Consider the following 18726-nt stretch of genomic DNA (forward strand, 5'->3'; position numbering starts at 1 on the left):
AAAAGAGGAAACTGAGGCCCAGAGAGGTTAACTGGCTCAAGGTTGTATCAGAAATGGTGCACCAGGGATGGCAACTCCATCAGCCATGCTCAGCCCCGCCTCCCTGCAATTAGTACCGCAGATGGCACAACTCAGCTCACCATGCCTGTATTTAAGCACAACTCACTAACACAGAGGAGGGGTGGGGAGCAGTGCACTGCTGCACACATCACAGGTGTCTCATTCATCTCCACACCAACACAGAGGCAGGTGCTATTACCTGCATTTCACAGCTGGGACACTGAAGGTCAGAAAGGTTAATTGATTTGAAGGTTGATATTTAGTAGAAGATCCAGAATTAGTAATCTGTCTACTTCTAACACATATGCTGTTTTCATGAAACTTCAGATGATGCTCCCACCAGCATAAGAAGGAAGCAGAGGTACAGAGTTGATGGGTTGTCACGAGTGGCAGAGCCCAGCTGAGATCCACACTTCTGGGCTGTTGTTACTGTGCCCTCTTTCCCACAGTTGCTCTGCTGCATAAGACACTCAAGCAGAGAGTAAGTCCACGCTGAGGGCCACCTGAACAACTTGGGCAAGGAGGGAAAGGGAGGCTCCTGGTTGGCAACGCAGGGGTGCCGCAGCCCACCTTCTGTGTTTACTGGGTGGATTCAGTGACATCGCCTACCTCAAAGAAGGTCAAGGATCAACTAACGTTGAAAGATAGCAGCACCCAAAGAGCTCATGTCATTTGAAGCAAATGGCACTAATTACTTAACCATTTCCCTCCCTCAGGGCACCAAATGGTTTTGAAAGAAGAATGTTCTTCCAAAAGGGCAGGCTCTGAAGTTGGGCATGTCAGGTCACCTAACGAGGCACATAGTGGCTCAGCCTTCAGGACCTAGGGGCATTAACGGTACTTATGTCATGGAATTGATAGATTAATGGAGAAAGCATATATAAAGAGGCCCGCCTGCAGGTCTCAGTAAAGGCCATTAGTAGTAAAGAGAAGAGCTTCAGGAGAAATAAAAATGCAAAACTGTGCTTTTCCGGTGTATGGTTTGAACCTAGCCGGCCCGCCAAACAACAATGACAACTATAACGAAAAAATAGCCCGGTGTTGTGATGGACGCCTGTAGTCCCAACTACTTGGAAGGTGGAGGCAGGAGAATCGCTTGAGCCCAGGAGTTGGAGGTTGCTGTGAGCTGTGATGCCACAGCACTCTACCCAGGGCAACATAGGGAGACTCTGTCTCAAAAAAAAAAAGAAAGAAAAAAGAGGGCAGCGCCTGTGGCTCAGTGAGTAGGGTGCCGGCCCCATATGCCAAGGGTAGCGGGTTCAAACCCAGCCCCAGCCAAACTGCAACAAAAAAATAGCCGGGCATTGTGGCGGAGGCCTGTAGTCCCAGCTGTTTGGGAGACTGAGGCAAGAGAATCGCGTAAGCCCAAGAGTTAGAGGTTGCTGTGAGCCGTGTGACGCCACGGCACTCTACCTGAGGGCGGTACAGTGAGACTCTGTCTCTACAAAAAAAAAAAGAAACAAACAAATAAACAAAACTGTGCTCATTTTCCCAGGGTTGTGCTAGATCACCTGCAGGCTGTACATAGGAGAGCACTGGTGCTGTTACACGGCTGCTTCAGACATGTAAGCCAGCTTGCCTTACCACACGCATTTGTTAGTGGAAGGGAATTTTGCTTTTTTAGCAGATAAAAGTTTCAAATTGCATTGGCAGGATGTGTCAGGTGTCTTGATTAATGGCTTGAAGGTACTCCTATTGGTAGTAATTACTAGCACAAATGGACTAGAAATCACAGGCCTCGTGTCCTGACTTCACGTTGTGATACACAGCAGCCAGACCTCAAACAGGGATGTTTTAACACTGCACAGCCAGTTCCTGGATTTCAAGTCCCCTTTTAGCTTAAATATCAAAAAAAAAAAAGAGAGAGAGAGAGAGAGAATCTCTGATTTGTTCCCGTATATATCCTCAAGTCAGACAATGAAATCTGGATATGAATTCTACCTGAAAGCAATACTTCCCCTGTGGTTAGCAGACCAGACTGCTTTTAACTTGACCTAATTAAGGGCAGGGTGTAGCATTTTGCCATGATGCTCTGAGATCCTTCAACAAGTCCGGGACTTGCCAAGTTATAATAGTTAAAGGCAACTATTTCTTTCAGCAAAAATGGAAGCTTTCATATATGGATGCACTCTAACAAGGCCCCAAACACCCCCTTCCCTCCAGCCTCCAATACTTTGTATCTTCCCAAAGAGCCCATACCTCTGCTGACTTAAGGGAAGGTATATGCCTGACCATCACTCTGGCGACTTACGTTCGGGGATTTCTCCTCAGTGTCACAACACAGCTTCTCCACACTGTGCTAGGATTTGTGTGTTAGCGTTCTCTATCCCTCTATCACAATTTGGGTGTGTTTAAGAGCAAGTGCAGGGGTCAAGTTTCTAGTAGAAGATGTTTGTGGTTGAAGAAGGGAACAGGAAAAAGACAGCGAGTGGATCATGTTGGCCAAGACTGGTGTCTGGTTGCAGCCACATGAACATCCAACCATTCTGTTAGTCTGCTCTGAACCCAGAAACATTTTTCCTTGATAATACATGCATAACATAATTAAGCCAGGGACCTCTTTTTCCTTGATAATAATAACTCCACTTTTTCCTTGATAGTACATGCATAACATAATTAAGCCAGGGACCTCTTGCGTATTTGGTGAGCCTGAAAGACCAAGGGGCTAAGTAGTCGTAACGTGTGTCACTCAACAGACACGCCACCCCCAAGTGTCCTGTGTGTCCCTCCATGTCTGTGAGGGACAGAAGGGGGTCAACACAGTGCCCACAGTGCCCCATCAACGTCCACTGCACTGCCCACCTGTAGGCATCTCCTGGGCCTGCCACAGCATCCAAATCTCCAGGAACAGGATCGTGAACTGAGATGAGTGGAAGGATGGCGAGAGCACATCTCTCTCTGAGGAGACTGGTTGTGACGCTGTGACTCCTCAGAGTAGTTTGTAGGTGATGCCCAGCTGGGGTGCACGTGCCTGGGAGGCTCCCCAGATAGACACAACCTGGGCAGCCATCACACAAGGCTCAGGCCCATTTTACGGTCATATCAGGAAGGCCTGAGGGAGACAGCCTTTCTGACTGGGAGCTGCAGAGATGGACAGAGCAGAGGCAAAAGCTTATCTAACATCTGAGTGGGAAACCCAAGCAGAGAACCCAAAATAAGGGAGTTAAACAGGTGGGCAGAACTGAGGGTGCCCAAAGCAGGACTGAGCCAGGGGTGGGTGGCAGCCTCAAGGCACCACAGGCCCAGATCTGGGTCATCACAGCACTCTCGTGGGTGGATGCGAGCATTAGGAAATTTCTGTGGCAGTTTCGATGTGCTGTGTGGTCTCTGAAGGGCAGTCTGGGAGAGGACTTCAGTTTGGCCTAGGAGCACAATCAACACCCTCTGACGAGCTTCTCAGGACCTAGAACTCAGGGCTGCACTCTGATGTAAGCAATTGATCTGTCTCAAAGCCAAGGTCCCAGACTCTGCATGTCTGACACACCTCTACCCCTAGCACCTCACCACACAGGGGAGTTTTAGAAATTCTAAGATTTGGCTTGGCGCCTATTGCTCAAGCAGCTAAGGCGCCAGCCACTTACACCAGAGCTAGCATGTTCGAATCCAGCCTGGGCCTGCCAAACAACAATGACAACTACAACCAAAAAATAGCTAGGTGTTGTGGGGAGCGCCTATGGTCCCAGCTACTTTGGAGGCTGAGGCAAGAGAATTGCTTAAACCTAGGAGTTGGAAGTTGTGAGGCCATGGCACTCTACCCAGGGCAACAGCTTGAGGCTCTGTCTCAAAAAAAAAAAAAAAAAAACCCTAAGATTTTAAAACCACTAATAAACAATAGAGTTCAAGAAATTTAAAGACAGGAAACTTAAGTTCTTTTTTTTTTTTTTTTGTAGAGACAGAGTCTCACTGTACCGCCCTTGGGTAGAGTGCCGTGGCATCACACGGCTCACAGCAACCTCTTAACTCTTGGGCTTACTCGATTCTCTTGCCTCAGCCTCCCGAGCAGCTGGGACTACAGGCGCCCGCCACAACGCCCGGCTATTTTTTGGTTGCAGTTTGGCCGGGGCTGGGTTTGAACCCGCCACCCTCGGCATATGGGACTGGCGCCCTACTCACTGAGCCACAGGCGCCGCCCGGAAACTTAAGTTCTAATCTTTGCTATGTGATCTTGGGAGTCACTTAACCTTACTGCTCCTTAGTTTCTTCATCTGTAAAACATGAATAATGTATTTCTTTATAAGGGTTGCTTAAGCTAACTGAGATAAAAGTGGTTTGTAAATGCCATTGTTGTTAATTATCATGTTTCTCAACCAAACATGTTTCTCAGTGGCTTTTCCTGGGGCTAGTGGTGGCCTGTTTTACCCTAAATATAGGAGCTTGGAGGTGGGAAATGGACTGCTTCCTTTGTCAAATCCTGGAGCCCCCAAAACCAGACATCTCCAGGGTCTGCTTTCTGTATGGGTGAATTCCAGGGACTTGCAATGAGCTAAGCTTCTTGGGACAGTACCTGGGCTGAGAATTAAGAAGTGGAAGAATAGGATTAGAGTCCCAGATGAGTTGATGAACCGGAACAAAGGAAAAAATAGGTCAATAGGAAAAGTTCTGGATGATACATGGAGGAAACAATCATTATCACACACTCCATCTAAGCAGTGTTCAGCCAAATGAGGATAATAAGCTGAAAATGAGCCAATGAGGTCGGCTGTCACTTCAGACAGCAGGTCAAGGTTAGCTGTCCTAGCTGAGGCACGGTCTCGGGGTCTTGGGGACACCATTCTCTCATGCCTATATGAGAATCCTTTGTCCAGTTCCAGACTTCACAGTGTGAGGAACCTGGACTACTTGGTCACAGTCTGACAGATAGAAATAAAAATGACGAAATTGCTGGGGAACAAGAAATTAGGATGAAAGGCAAAAAGGTCTGGTATTATTTAGCCTCAAGAAAGGCAAGCTAAGGGGTGACTTCACCCTCCCAGCCCATGAATTAGGACTGAGAGGGACCAGTTGTTCTCCACATCCTGTGAAGCATGAACAGGTTCAGCTCAGCAGAAGGGAAGTCTGCCAAGGACAAGAACATGTTTCTGGGGGTGAACATTCAGGGTCTGAACTGTTCTTGCAGCTTGGAAAGGATTCCTCTCAGACACTAACCAAGGAGACACTCCAGACTAGGAGGGGACTTGGAGATGGTTAAGCGCCCTGTATAAATCAATTTGAAACAATACTGATGGGTTTGGAATTAACTTCTCTAAGCCTCAGTTTCCTCATCTATAAAATAAAGGTAACAGACTAAATGATCAAAGAATTTGCAGTCTTTGAAATTCAAGGCTAATATGGTGGCAATATTTAATATGCTCAAGTTTTCTTTCCAATGAAAGGAAATGTGCTGGGGGCCTTGAGCATTAATTGGGGCTTGACAGGCTGAGGTCGCGAGATGAGCAAACTCAGGAGAGGTCCAAGGTCTTTATGGGGGAGCATCTGGGTCTGAGAGAAAGGTGGGGAGGAGGATGCAGGGTATCCCTGAGAAGAGGTATTGCAGAGTGGAAGGGGAGCGTGAGAGGTGGCAGCAGGCCACAGAGCAGAGAGGAAAGAGGACAGGAGGAGAGGATACTGGAGATGATGAACCAGGGGAGCTGACTGCTGTAGTCTGAACGTTTGTGTCACCTCAAAATTCATATATTGAAGTCTTAACCCCCCAGGTAAGTGGGGCCTGCTGGGAAGTGATCAGGTAATATGGGCAGAACCCTCCCAAATGGAATTAGTGCTCTTATAAAACAGGCCAGGGGGAGCTTGTTAGCCCTTCCAACATGTGAGGACACAGCAAGCAGGCACAGTCTGGGAACTAGCCCCCAGACCTACTGTGCAATGATCTTGGATTCCCAGGCTCCAGAACTGTGAACAATAAATTTGTGCCATGTACGAGATACCCAATCAATGGTATGTGATGATAGCAGCCCAAATAGTCTAAGATGCTGATTAAAATGAAGGCTAGGCCTGATCCTCATAAAAGCCATGAAACGGGCCTACAGGAGATCAGCTGAAATCTGACACCAAAAGGACTGGGGACAGGAACCAGACAGGGCCTGAGTTCTTCAGCCCCACAGGTCTGAAAGTGAGTAGGATTTAGGAGACAGAATTAGTTCCCCTCACCTCTGCTACTGGGCAGCCCTGTGAGCTTGGGCAAGATGTATATCTTTGTTAGAACACTGTTTCCAGATAATAAAATAGGGGTGATATATCTACTGCTACAGTATTTTGGGGGGGGGGATTTAAGGTGATTATGTGCCTGATACATAGCAAGCATGGAAAAACTACTGCAAATATGATTTTTGCCTGGGAAGGGAATTAAGGCAGAATAAAAAGAAACCTCAGAGACCTCACAGTTTCTAGGAAAGCCTGAAACTGGAAAACTGCTGTTAATGACACAAACTAACTCAACTTTTAACTTCGAAGTAGGTATTGCTAGTCTGTTTCACACATGAGAAATTGAGAGCAAGTAGAAAAATTTTGTCCAAGCTCAATTAGTAAGTTGTAGAACTGTGATAACTACTCAAACCTTTAAGCTCCAAAATCATTGATTTTTTTTATAACATCCTTTTCATGAAAGGAAAATAGGGAGAAAGTGAGAGACTGATTAGTTTTTCAGTTTATAAACATGTTAGCTAAGTAACTCAAGACGCATCTTCTGAATGAACAGAGTTTCTCTGTACCTTCAAATGGAAATGTCACCTGGATCTGTAGTCATCACTCTCTCCGAGGGCCCTTAATAAACTCTAAGATCTTACCAAGCCACTCAGTTCTTTCTTCCTCTTCACAGAGTAACCATATCTTTGACCTCTCTTGCAGAATAATTCCCTGCCAACCAGCAAAGCCTTCCCTCTCCTGTCTCGGTTATCAATCCCACAACTGGACAATCACTTGCAGCGAGGCTAAACCCACCACTCCTGAGCTTTAGACAATGGCTCTCCCTGGCAGGCACCGACCAACCTCACGGTTCCTCTATTCTTTCTCACTCCAAAACACACTGAAGACATTCTCTGGGGCCCTTTTCTGCTCTGGAATTGTAAGAAAAGGGGTTGACATTTTATTTTCAAAACAGTTTAGATAGAATCTTGCTGGAAGCAATGAATATGACTAAGTGATCTCTTAAAGTCCCTTCCAGCTGGTGATTCATCAGACATAGAATTTTAAGCTGGAATGGACCATAATATTCCGGTCCAAATGTCTCATTTTTGCAAACCAGGAGAGTGAGATCCACACAGGTTAAGAGTTGGGCACTGCCTGCTACAGTGGAAAGAACATAGGATTTGGTTAGAAGGGGTTGGCTTTGAGCCAAACTCTACCACTCATGCTGAATGACCTTGTGCAAGTCACTGACCTCTGAAGCTCCAGTTTGCAAATGATGGAATGGTGGAAATGGAAATGAAATGAAATGGAAATGATGCTACCCACTCTGCTTCCTGGTATCGTTCTGGGGATCTTATAGCATCAAATTTAGGGAGAAAATGACAAAATACAACACAGTGCTTTATCTGTGTTGTATTATTAAACAGCTTGCTGGAAGGCATACAGTGGCAAAGGCCTATCCTCAGTCACAGCGTAGCTTGTTCTACATCGTTCAATGTTGCCTTCCTGACGTGTTTCCAATTCTACAGGTAAGATTTTCCTATAAGGTGCCACACTAGTTTTATCTTTTCCTTTAAATTCCTAGACACACAAAGACCCAAACTGCAGGGACCCAGACTGGCTAAGATGGATTAACACAAACACCTGTCGGGATGTGGGGGGATCTCAAGCAGCTGCCAGCACATCAGGGCACATGGTCCTCAGAGCCTGGACTGCCAGGGGCCAAGGGCCTAGGCACGTCAGGAGCCAGCCTTCCACTTGCTGCTGTAGCTAGTAACACCAAACTGCAAGCTGGATCTGGCTGTTCAATGCCTTTTGACAGACTATTAGGCTATGGCATATATCTTTAACACTGAAACAGGATAAGCATGAGCTACAAAGTGAAATGATAACATATACTTCAGTTCACGCTGGACAGAAACGTGGGGGCCTATTCAGTTTTTTGCTGTGCCAGCTTGTGGCAGCACACAGAAGAGATGGCTGCTTAGTCTCACAAGTGAAGTGCAGATCCAAGGGACGTGTGTTCCCACAGACCACTAGTGAGAAGGGCCCTTGTTCTGAGTCCCATCGTCACTGTTCGGGTACTGGAAAAGATCCATCCTGTTTTATTTGGCACCACGATTAACTACAGGGTAGACTGAGTCCTCAGGAGAGTAGACAAAACCATCTCTCTCCATCATTACGAGTGCATGGAGCAACTTGAGGGACTGGCACTGGCCTGTTCCCAGCTTAACATGCAAATCTTCTTCCAGTTATTAGAGTTCAGTCTCTTCTCTAGCAACAGTCCTTGGCCCTTGAAGAGCACAGAAGATAAATTCTACTTTTTGTTTTCTTAAACATAAAAAGTTTTCTAAACTTTCAGAAATAATGAGGAGGTCAAGCTTGTAATAAACAGGGAGTATAGCTCTGTGCTCTAAGCAATAAAAAAGGGAAAAAACGCTGTGAGCCAGTTCAGCCCACAATTTCCATGTTAAAAAAATGTTCTAGTTGGAGCCATGTGGTCTCAATAAAGTAGTAAAATATATTTTCTTTACTCTACACTTCATATGCCCATAACCTTCCTTTAAATCATCTCTAACCAGCCCCAAGTCACTCTGACCACAAATCATTTGGTGGCTTTGGTCTCCAGGCACTGGAATGTGCCAGAGCAGACGGGGAGTCACTACCAAATGAACTCCAGGACCCTCTGCTCCCCTTTTCTCTCACTCAGGCACACAGACCCTGTACAGCCCTGAAAAGGCTTCAGGCTCAGACAGCGCATGACATCAGAGCTCAGTCATTCGGGAAACTGCAGCGGCTGCAGGACGGCACAACAACACGCCACAAACCACAGTGGGCAGATAAAGCTGGAGAACAGCTCTTCTTACAAAAACATTCACAAATACCACAGGCAGCTGGTAGAGCCATATTTAATGACATTTACAGAGACCCACTGTGTCCACTGGTACCACCATCTTTGGAGCTGACCAACAAATGGCAAGGTCACTGAAGCCCATCTTTGAAATGGAAAAGCCAGGAGAGCTCAAAGTTTATGTCATTGCATTTTATAATGTGTGTTACGATTAGATTTGACCCAGCTGTGAAAGAAATCATTTGATAGGTTTGGAAAGCATTTCCAAGTGAACTACACCTCAGTAGTACCCTACCCTTAAATTTATAGTTGAAGATTAGTGCACCCAAAGTGTGAGGAATCAATTATTCAATTCATGATTAATTTAGGAGACACTGATCTTGTTCTGGGTACAACAAACAAAGCCCACGTGAGCCTGCCATCTGCTATCACTTTGGAGGACCCAGTCTTTGCAAGTGCTACTTGGAGCTTTTGTTTATCTTTTTTTAAGAAGCTGTTCAAAGAGTTAAGTATACAGACTTTGAAGGGATGGTAAATGCATTGGGTGTGCCTTTAGGCACCTCAGAGAAATACGCATTGGCAAAGTATGATTAAAGATCAAGGAAAAAATATGTAAAAATGCAATTTCAAAGAGTACTTATGCATCATCTTACAATAATTGCTGAAGTGGAAATTTTAAAGGAGACTCTGCAGAACCATCCCTGAGACTAGAAGGAGGACATGCCTAAAAAGTCTTACGTAGTTTCTAATTTTGGCTCTAGAGAGCCATCATTGCTGCTAATTCTGGTCTGTGATTTCACCTAAGTGAAGGGAAATTTTCAATAGCAAAAAGAAAATAAAAAAAAACCACACAACAAATGAAAACAGGGTAGTGATAAAAGAAGGTCTCTTCCCTAAAGGGACAATGAAAAATTCCACAGTAGCCATAGACACACTGTGCAGCAGCTATGATCTGTTCAGAAACACGTGCTTTTATAGCCTGGTAAAGCATCTGGCAACAACCCTTTCAGTCCGACTGAGAAGGATGACTTTCCCATTTCAGCTGGGGGGCACAGAAAGCTCCAGTGCATGCTCAGGTAACCTCTACAAGAATGGTGGGGAGAAAAATGCAAGAGTCTGGGGCTTCTGAAAATAACCTGTTTGCCACTCTATGGGCAGTTAAAAGCTAGAACTTGCTTTTTAGCATTGTTGGGTTCAGCAGAGATTTCCCACGGATTTATCAGTGACAGCAATATACAAGCATTCCACCTAGCTCCACTGGGAAGTGTGAACTCTTTTTCATCACGTGGAGAGGAATTCAACTTAACCTACTAGGGTGTTAAACATTCCAGTAGCCTGATGATTTCCTTAATCATCAGAAGGCTGAAAACAAGAAGGCCCCTGAGGACACTCCCCAGGTGGTCCTCCTCCGCGTCCCCTGCCTCACTTCAAAGGAATCTCCCTCTTTTCCGCAGCGACTAGACCTGCCAGGCAGGTGAGAGGCCGCCGCAGTGTCCCTGGGATGCTCAAGTGCAGGCAAATTGGGGGAACCTCTCTAAAAGTCAGGCTGGTAACTTCTGATTTAGATAATTTCAGGGATTCACCGAAAACTGACTATTTATACAACAGTGCCAGCAGTGCTCCGACAGCTTTTCAGGTCAGTCTTTCCATGGTGCGGGGGTCATCAGGATTCACCGTTCTCTCTGTATTCTGCCTGCCGCTTGTCCAGACGCCGCAGGGACCCCAGCCAAAGGTGGACAAAAGAACCAAGAAAGTGACATTTGATTTTGTTAGGCAAAGGACAGTGATCACGTGGAACCCAAGAAAACAAGCAACCAACCAACCAAAAACTTCCAGGCAAGTAAGCGAACACCAGCAGGTGTGACTGCGCCCGGTTTCTCCGGGGAGAAAAGTAAATCACCACAACCTCAGGAGTCTCCTCACAGAGTTCACTCAGCCAAGTGAGTCAGAAACCGCTTGTTCGGTTCCATTCCCTTCTATTCCAACCTGGGATGGAGGAAATCACAAAAGTGAAAAAGCGAGGGACACACCGAGCACAGTGCGCCCCCCGAGAGAGGGGGGGTCCCCGGGAGCCGCTCCCCGCGGCCCGGCCGCGGGCAGAACCCCAGCCCTCCCCGGTGCTAACTCAGGCCCGAGCCCCGCAGGGCTTCGCAGACGGAGCGGGAAGAACGGCTGTGGGCGGAGGGCGGAGGGCGGAGGGCCGAGGGCGGTCCAGCCCCGCGAGTGCGCACGTCCCGCGCCGGGAGCGCCGCGGTCCCACCACATCGGCCTCCGGCGGACTTAACGCCTACACTTACCGGCTGTGCAGAGGACGGCCCTGCCCCAAAGAAGCTCCACCGGGGGCCTTTCGGGTCTCCCGGTCACGGCTTGCAACTCCCGCGCTCTGGATTCGGGCTGCTCGGCGGACGCAGCGGAGAAGGCGCAACCCCGGGGCCGCAGGTCCCGCCCGCTGGGGCTCCTGGCGCGGCGGATCTGCGGCGCGGAGCGCGGTCCCCGGCGATTGCGCGCGCGCGGTCGGAGCCGCCGGGAGGTAGGGGTGGGGAGGCGAGGGGAGGGGGCTGCGGGCACCCGGAAATAGCCCCCTCCCCTCTCCTCCTTCCCCCTTTCTTCTCCCTTCTCCCTGTCCGGTCCGTCCCCTCCCCTTTCCCCTCGCCTGTTCCCCTTCCCTCTTGTCATGTCCCTCCCCTCCCCGAATCTCCTCTCCTCCTCCCCCTTTTCCATTCTACTGCCCCCCCCGCCCAGTCCTGCGCTGGGGTAGAGGACTGCAGTCGCCCACCGCGGAGCGAACCAGCGCGGGCGCCAATCCCACAGCGCCTCTCCTGCTCCCCCGCTCCCCACGTCTGAGGCTTTTCCCCAAGACTTGTGTTCGGGACACCTTGGGGAGAGTTCCAGGTGGCAGCTGGTAGCTTATTTACGTTAGTTATAAAAGAAGTCGCTTCCAACCCGGGTTCCCTCTGCACCTTTCCACGCAGGATGTGGACGCCGCTCGGTCCAGGGCCCCTCCCAAGTTAGATGGCTCCTCTGATGCTGCCTTACTGCAAAGCTGTAAATTAATTTCCACGTTACACCCGAAGCCCCCAGGAAGAGGAATGCCAAGACTCAATCTTGTCTTTGTTCTGTTTTACGTTGAATAAATCTGCCATAAATCAAGTCTCTGCACCAAAGTCTAGGGAACGACCCGAGGTCGCGACTTACTGAGGAGCCGGCACGCGCAAGTATCCCGGTGTCCCACAGGCTGTCCTTGCGGCTTTGTGTAGTAGTGACTCGGTCACCGCACACACCGGTGTTATGGAGAAACAAGAGAAATAAAACCAGCCATTTAAGAAAGACCTCCCTACTGGCCAAGTGTAACCCATTGGCAGACAGCGCCTGAGTTTTACACATTTGTGGCATCATATCTCACACCAACCTCAAATTCTTGGGCTCAAGAAATCCTCTTGCCTCAGCCTCCCAATTAGCTGGGACTACCGGCACCTGCCACCATGCCGGGTTAATTTTTCTATTTTTAGTATAGACAGGGTCTCCCTCTTGCTCAGGCTGGTCTTGAACTCCTGAGCTCAAGGGTTCTTCCCACCTTGGCCTCCCAGAGTGCTGGGATCACAGGTGTGAGCCACCACGACCTGAGACTTTTATACATTTTTAAGGATTATTTCACTACCAGCTTTCCCATCTTCCATTCCCAGAACTGCTTGTTGTTAAGCAATCCGGGGGGAGGGGGGGAACCAGGACTTTATTTGGAAATTTACAAAAGAAACTCCTAAGGGATCCATGCCATTATTAATTTTAATGGATCATATGGAATGTTCAAGGTGTGACAAATTCTTGAAGTCAATTAGAAACCATATCAGAAACTGTGTTCCAGAAACAGAATTATTTTGAGAGGTCCAAAATAAAGATAGGTCAAAAAATATTTTTTGAAGTGAAAATACAATATTAAAAGAATTTTGTGTGTATCTTTAGTATGTATTTATTATCCTGAAGAAGTGATGAATCATGGATTTTTTTTCTCCCTTATTAAATTTCTCCCTTCCTTTGGCAATCAATGTAAAGTTAATAAGGAGGAGGGTGCTTTTCAAACTAAAAATATTCTGGGTTGGGCAGGTTCTGTCCCTTATAAGTCTTTAGGTCCTTTTATAAATTTATTTTTCTCTCTACTTCCATTGTAGGGTTTTGTTAGGGTCATTAAATAACAAAATCAAAAATAATTTTGTTCATTGAACAGCATCACAGTGCAGGGTGGCCTTGTTGGGTGGGTCCCACAAAGACACATTTCATGTCCTCATCATCGTTCTCATCACTAGCAAGAGTTGTTTGAACACTCTTTCTGCTGTGAATTAGGGGGATCTGTTTGCTTAACATGCCCAGATGAAAGCATCTGGAGACAAATCTGGAGAGTTTCACTGTATGGTCACCATGAGCACAGAAATCTGAGCAGTGCCTTCAACAAGTACTTTTGCTAAAACATTTTGTAAGTCTGAAATTTAGTCTAACAACTGACAGCTTTGAAGATCTTAGTCAGAGAGGACATCCCTGCCCCTTCCTGCTTCCTGTGCAGGTGAGGCTGAAGGGTGAATGGAGCGTCTGCTGTCCTTCCACCCCCTGCAGTGAGGAGTCTGCCTCTGGGCTGCCAGCATTAGTGGTGCCAAATGTTACTGAAAACCCTCTTTTTCTTTCTGTGATCATGCTCCAAATGAGAACCATCTCCCTGTTGAATGTTGTGTGGAGTCTCCTTGTTCAGGAGAAGGACTGATGAGAGCGTTTCTCCATGTTTGATCTAGAGAGCACCTGCCGGGTGGGAGGGAGCTTGCTGAAGTTGCAAATTCCCTGAACCCTACCCAGAACTACTGAATTACAGCCTTTCTCTGTCTGGGAGCTGTGATATCAGCTTTTTTTTTTTTTTTTAATAATTTAATGTTCAGGATAAGTAACATAATTACACAAAGTACATACAGTACATTCTCTTTTTCCTGTGCCTGCTCCACACATCCTCCTGCACGGAACCATTGATACCAGTTTTCTCTGTAGATTTTCAGGTTTCTTTATGGGCATATGTGTGAATAAAAATTCTTACTCTGTTTTCTTTATTTCTTAAAAAGACTATATGCAGAAGAATTGGCTGGCCCTTCTCTTTTTCACTGAAATATAGTTTAGGTCTGAAATATAGTTTAGGTCCTTTCCATACCCTGTGTTCAGTTACTCATCCATTTAGAGACAGGCACCTGTTGAACATCTACTCTAATATTTTAACTAATTTACCATAGACTGAGAAAGTTTTCATCTCTATTTTTCTTTGCATCTTCTGTAATCTCTGCTTTATACAGTGGCTGCTGTGTTATTTAGTAAATACGTGTTCATAATCATTATGGCTTCATTTTGAGTTTCACTAGTTAGGATTACATATTTCTTACCATATTTATTTGTGGGCCGGAATTCCACCTACCTGAGGATAGTAAGTTCATAACTTTACTTTTTTAGAGTTTCCTTTGCCTGAGATGTCGTTTCTTATTCCTTCACACTTAGACCTTCTGAACACTTTGATCTGTGCACATCTCTCCTGAACAGGATTTCATTCTATGATGCTGTCTTGAGAAACAATGGAGGTAGCTTTCTGCTCTTGCACTTCAGGGTGAGCCCTTCATCTTCAGGGAGAGAGTTTTTTTCCCTGGTGTTTTGTGAAATTCCAACCCCTAGATTGCTTATGTAAGTACTAAAATGATATTTCATGAACAAAATGTTTATGCCTACAATTTAGGCTTATACTTGCAATATTTTCCAGGAGTCTTTATTATTTCTATAATAGAGTAATTTAAGTAACTCCTTCCAGATTCAGGTTTAAAATAATTATTACTTGGGCAGCCTGACACATGATCTTTTTTGATCCTTCCAAGAATACTGTGAGTTTGGCAGAGCAGGCATCTGCATTAAACAGACGGGAAAGACTGAGGTAAGGTTTCTCAAAAATGTTATTTCCTATACAAGCAGACAGAGAATTTCATTTTCATGTCATTAAAGACAGGCCTTGATGTTTTCTAAGGCTCAAAGGAGCCTTAGAAAGAGAGTCAAATTAGCATGATAGCCTATCACTCTTAGTATGAGAGATTCTCCTAGGTAGAAGAAATACTTGGAAGTCATCTATTTTAGTCCTTATTCTATAGTTAAAGGAACTATTGAAAATTGGGTGGTCTGCTGAAGTCACTCACTGAATTAGTGATAATGGATAAGGTTATGACTGTTATTCCTAAGATAATGCCTAATACTGTGGCACTAATGTAGTCACCTTGGGTCATTTTAAACTATATACCAGTATCATACATATGCTCTTTATAAAGCAACTTCTTCAAGCAAGCAAACACTGTGTGCGTGCACCATTGTTAACCTTTAGTTAAAATGTTAACAATTATATACCAAACCTAGTTTAATACTGTTAGCTCCCAGAACAGTAATGCTCAAAAGTCTGAGGGATTTTTAACTTTCATACAATCAATTTATCAATTATTTAACAATCTGGCTCTGCGCCCGTGGCACAGTGGTTGTGGCACCAGCCACATGCATTGAGGCTGGCAGGTTCAAGCCTGGCCTGGGCCAGCTGAACAACAATGATAACTGCAACAAAAAAATAGCCAGGCAGGGCAGCGCCTGTGACTCAGTGAGTGGGGCGCCGGCCCCATATACCGAGGATGGCGGGTTCGAACCCAGCCCCGGACAAACTGCAACCAAAAAAAAAAATGGCCGGGCGTTGTGGCAGGCGCCTGTAGTCCCGGCTGCTCTGGAGGCTGAGGCAAGCCAGGAGCTGGAAGTTGCTGTGAGCCGTATGACGCCACGGCACTCTACCGAGGGCGGTAAAGTGAGACTCTGTCTCTACAAAAAAAAAAAAAAAAAAGTAGCCGAGCATTGTGGTGAGCGCATGTAGTCCCAGCTACAGGGGAGGCTGAAACAAAAGAATCACTTAAAACCAGGAGTTTGAGTTTGCTGTGAGATGTGATGCTATGGCACTCTACCAAGGGCGACATAATAAGACTCTGTCTTGGGCAGCGCCTGTGGCTCAGTGGGTAGGGCGCTGGCCCCATATGCTGCCCCAAACCCAGCCCCGGCCAAACTGTGACAAAAAAATAGCCAGGTGTTGTGGCCGGCACTTGTGGTCCCAGTATGCAGGAGGCTGAGGAAGGACAATCGCCTAAGCCCAGGAGTTTGAAGTTGCTGTGAGCTGTGACGCTATGGCACTCTACCAAGGGTGACATAATAAGACTTTGTCTCGTGCGGTGCCTGTGGCTCGGTGGGTAGGGTGCAGACTCCATATACCGAGCGTGGCAGGTTCAAACATGCCAGTAGTCCCAGCTATGCGGGAGGCTGAGGCAGGAGAATCGCCTGAACCCAGGAGTTGGAGGTTGCTATGAGCTGTGACACAATGGCACTTTACTGCGGGCAATAAAGTGTGACTCTGTCTCAAAAAAAAAAAAAATTATTTAATAATCAAAATATCCAGAGATTGTTTTTCCCCTTCATTTTATGAAAGGTTGTTTTTATTTTTTATTTATTTGTTTTTCTTTTGAGACAGAGCCTTAAGCTCTTGCCCTGGGTGGAGTGCCGTGGCATCACAGCGGCCTCAAACTCCTGGGCTCGGGTGATTCTCCTGCCTCTGCCTCCCGAGCAGCTGGTACTGCGGGCGCCTGCCATAATGCCCGGCTATTTTTTGGTTGCAGCCCCGCTATTTTTTTGTTGCGGGCCTGGTTTGGATTCGAACCTGTCAGCTCAGGTGTATGTGGCTGGCACCCTAGCCGCCTGAGCCACAGGCACCGAACCATGAAAGGTTGTTTTTTTACTTCCTCTTGTGTTCTTTGAAAGCTCAGAGGAACTCATATTTTTTCCCTTGTGAAACTGACCTGTTCTCTAAGGAGTAGGGAGGGGTTTGTTTTGGTAGCAGAAGAATGAAGGACAGGCACGGTGGCTCACGCCTGTAATCCTAGCACTTGGGAGGATTGCCTGAGCTCACAGGTTTTTTTTTCTTTTTTTACACCCTACCCACTGAGCCATAGGCGCCACCCGACTTCTTTGGCTTTTTTGTTTTGTTTTGTTTTATAAGCACTTTATTCTTTTTTTTTTTTTTTTTTTTACTAAGATGCACCATAGATGTGGCCCCACCCATTCCCCTGGCTCCACCGTAACTTCCCCGCTCCCTTCCCCTTCCTTGGCCCTTTCCCCATAGTCTTGTGCTATAGTTGGGTTATAGTCTTCATGTGAAAGCTATAATTTAGCTTCATAGTAGAGATGAGTACATTGGGTACTTTTTCTTCCATTCCTGAGATACTTTGCTAAGAAGAATATGTTCCAGCTCCATCCATGCAAACATGAAAGAGGTAAAGTCTCCATCTTTCTTTAAGGCTGCCTAATATTCCATGGTATACATGTACCACAGTTTGCTAGTCCATTCGTGGGTCGATGGGCACTTGGGCTTCTTCCATGACTTAGCAATTGTGAATTGGGCTGCAATAAACATTCTGGTACAAAAAAAAAAAAAAAAAAAAAGAAAGAGAGTCAAATTAATAATAAGTAGATTGATAGTGGGCTTAACTCTCTTCTGAAAATGCTAATGCTTTTGCAATGCTGAAGAGTTCACTTAGGGAGGTTGTGGAATCTGCTTCTCATGAGAGATCCTCAGGTCTCTGGAACAGTTTGAGTCATCCTACCCCAAGGCATGGGTGACTAGGTGACCCCAGTGCTCCCTCCTCAGGAACAGTCAAAAAGAACATCTAAGTGGGGGCCAAATGGTTCATTTCTAAACTTAGGCACCAGAAGTAGATCTGTCAGGAGATTGTTATCAATGATATTCAGATTTAAAAGCATAAAGAGGTTATGTATGTAACAAGATGCTGCCTAACAGAAATTTAAGTACAGCCCACTTGTGGCTATAATACAACTTCTTTTGGGGGCTTAGGGAGATTGCAATCAACTTCAAATTGCTTCATGCTAAAGGAAACAAGCATTTGCACATTTATTTTTTTCTGGGCTGAAAGAAAAAAGGGAAATACATGGAGATCTTTCACACTGAGACCCTTCAGGATAAAGTCTTCTAACCACGAACCCCAGCTTGTCATGAAAGTCAACATCTGAATCCAGCCACTAGCAAGAGGCATCGTTTGAGCAAGACTGAGATTCTGAACATTCTTTGAGGCTTCATAGAAATCCCCGTATCATAGACCAATGCTTATGTTGTGCTCATGCAAAGAAAAGCCCTTCATGATTTGGGATTGAGTTTGTTCATTTTATGTTTATACTATCTACAACTGAAGGAATGTAGCATTTGGCATGGAGAGGAGGAAGGAGAAAGTGAGGGACAGGGACCAGAGTGAGTGTGTGTGTGTGTGTGTGTGTGTGTGTGTGTGTGTGTTTTGACCCACAGCCTATGGGAGAGGGCAAAGGGAGTACTGGATAGTTTTCTCGTTTGTTTGTTTTTAAAGCAGAATCTTCTTTGAGTCTCCAATGAAAAAGAATGATTGGAAGAATTTTTTTGCTTTCCTTGTTAGCAGATCCATCTGTTTACAATGAAAGCTTGGCTTCCACTTTTTGGCGCAAATAAAAGCCCTAGGGTGCCCACATAAGTCAAACAGATGAGCATGTGTTTGCAGACCTGAAGAATCACCCTCTGCTGCCTGTGCAGGGCTTCCATGACCGATTTACCCAGCCTTCAGCCCTCCATA

At 46.1% G+C, this 18726-nt stretch overlaps 1 protein-coding gene across 7 annotated transcripts in view; it reads right to left on the minus strand.

Annotated features, from left to right (window-relative positions):
* Positions 1-18726, minus strand: part of PALLD (palladin, cytoskeletal associated protein) — a 283256-nt gene that overhangs the window by 191131 nt on the left and 73399 nt on the right. Inside the window, exon 1 of one of the 7 annotated variants that reach the window (XM_053586013.1) lies at positions 11329-11517. The exons of the other annotated variants lie outside the window; for them this stretch is intronic. The gene's annotated coding sequence lies outside the window, so the exon portion shown is untranslated. Of the gene's footprint in view, positions 1-11328; positions 11518-18726 lie in introns of those variants that run through there. 7 annotated transcript variants of the gene reach the window in all.

The sequence above is a fragment of the Nycticebus coucang genome, chromosome 1 (assembly GCF_027406575.1).
Source record: "Nycticebus coucang isolate mNycCou1 chromosome 1, mNycCou1.pri, whole genome shotgun sequence".
Classification (NCBI taxonomy): Eukaryota; Metazoa; Chordata; class Mammalia; order Primates; family Lorisidae; genus Nycticebus; species Nycticebus coucang.